The sequence below is a fragment of the Chrysochloris asiatica genome, unplaced genomic scaffold (genome assembly GCF_000296735.1).
Source record: "Chrysochloris asiatica unplaced genomic scaffold, ChrAsi1.0 scaffold00353, whole genome shotgun sequence".
Lineage (NCBI taxonomy): Eukaryota > Metazoa > Chordata > Mammalia > Afrosoricida > Chrysochloridae > Chrysochloris > Chrysochloris asiatica.
This window is the reverse complement of record NW_006408871.1, coordinates 2,252,443-2,254,763: the sequence shown is the minus strand read 5'-3', so window position 1 is coordinate 2,254,763 and position 2,321 is coordinate 2,252,443.

Sequence of the window (2,321 nt, the reverse complement as noted above, 5' to 3'; positions counted from 1 at the left end):
CTGCCATCTTGCCAGAAATCTGTAAATTTTCATAATGTAATACTCAATCTATTTTTTACCTATTATACAGATGCTTTTATATTAGTGAAAACATATTCCAAGCAATTGAATTTAAAATAAAAAGGCTTCATTTCCTATGCTAATTACATTAGGTATTTTAATATTTTAACTGAAATTGAACAGACAAACTGTTCTGGGTTCCAGGTCAAAAGAATTTATTTTTATAAAGCTTATTTTGTTTCCTTTCCAAGCATATGTCTATATTTTAACTCAGTTTAAATAATAACAATGAGATTATATTACTTTTGAATCATACTTGTTTGACTAAACATCTCCCCACATCATTAAAAAGTTATTAAAATGATCTTTATGATTGATAGCCTACCAGTAGTATTGGGTTTCCAATGTTAGGGTAATATAGCTGCCATGCACGTATTTCTATGATTCAAGGATTTGCCCATTAAAATTCAATAAACCATGAGATAGCAAACAAATTAAAGCTGGGCATTCACATATTGGTATAAACACACAAAGAAATTCTCTTTTAAGGGTAGGTGTAAGTTAAAGACTACTGTATAATTTTTTTCTTCATAACGTCTGGGCATTTGCTCTGCTGGTAAATAGAGAAAACCTGAAGCTGTTAAGCATTTCTTTTTATTTAGAGCCACAATCAATGATGATGGAAGCAGAAGTCAAGAAATCAAACAAGGTGTACTGCACTGGTCCAATCTCCAAAAGATCTCTGTTAAGTGTTAAAAAGCAAAATGTCATCATTTTAAGGACGACACTGTGCCATGGTATTTTCAAACACCTCAAATGCATGAGAAAGCCAGACAATGAATAAGAAGACTGATGCATTTAAATTATGGTGTTGGCAAAGAATATGAGTATAACTTAGACTGCTAGAAAAACAACAAATTTTTCTTGGAAAAAGTTCAGTCAGAATGCTCCTTAGAAGGTGAGACTTTGTATCACATACTTTGGATATGTTATAAGGAGGGACCAGTCATGGAGAAGGACATTACAAAAAAGAGGAAGACCCTCAACAGAGTGGGTACAACAAAGGGCTCATAGCAATGATTGTGAGGATGGCACAGGGTTTGGCAGCATTTTATTCTGTTGTGTATAGGGTCACTATGAGTTGAAACCAACTTGACAGCATGTAACAACAACTTGCTCCTTTAGAATTAATCTTAATGTTTTTACTTCTATATGCCTAAGGCTGTAATCTCAGCTTGGAAAGGTTCACATATATACCTTTGTAACCCTGTGAACAGTTTCTTTTTCAACTGAATTAACAATCGGCTCTAAATAACAACACAAAAATTAGTGTACATAAGGAGTTATTTGTTTTAATTTTATTTCTGCTCAGTGAAAAGACTGGATTATTTTATACTCTACTACAATGATTCTTCCTTATTGATATAGTTAGGGTCTAAAGACAGCCCATTATGTGAAAATCAGTATTGTGCAAAAATAGAGTATGAACACATCATATAACAAAATGGAGGATGCTTACATCATTATATAACTTCCAGACCACTGAGAATCATGGTCCAGCCAAGTTGACACATACCCATAATCATTACAGCAATGTTACTCTTACCTAGCACTTTGGTGTTCTTATAGCCAGATGTATGTAGTTACTATGTGAGCTAGTCAGATTTTTTAGTATTGTCTGAGCTAGTCAATGAGTGAGAAGTAGATGCATTCTAATGTATCTAAACTCTATTAGGCACTGAAGGGAAGTATTACTATCACTTAATTGATTACAATTCAGAGTAACTCTACAGGACAGAGCAGAACTCCTGAGAGGGAGTCCCTAAGAGTTGGTGGTACAGTGGTTAAGCAATTAGTTTCTAACCATGATGTAATCTTTATAGAAGCAGACTGCTACATATTCTCCAGAATCGTGGTTGATGCATTAAAATCACCGATCTTTTCTTTAGCAGCTGAATATATAACCACTGCAACACCATAGCTCCTTAATGGGGATGTTAAGTGCTGTCAAGTTGGTTCTGACTCATAGAGACCCTGTATAGGGTTTCCAAGGAGCAGCTAGTGAGTTTTAACAACCAACCTTGCAGCTCAAACCAACCTTTTGGTTCAGTCCTTGCAGGAGAAGTCAAATTATTTAGTAGTGATCAACCTGAACAAGTTACTTAATCGATTTTATTTCTTGGTTCCCTGTATTTCCATATTACAGGGATTAAAAACATATCACCCAGTTGCCCCAGCACCTGGCACATGAAAAATTTATCTTTATCAAATGTTTTCAAATTAGCATCTTTGAGTTTTTATAGCTGACTTTAATAATATCT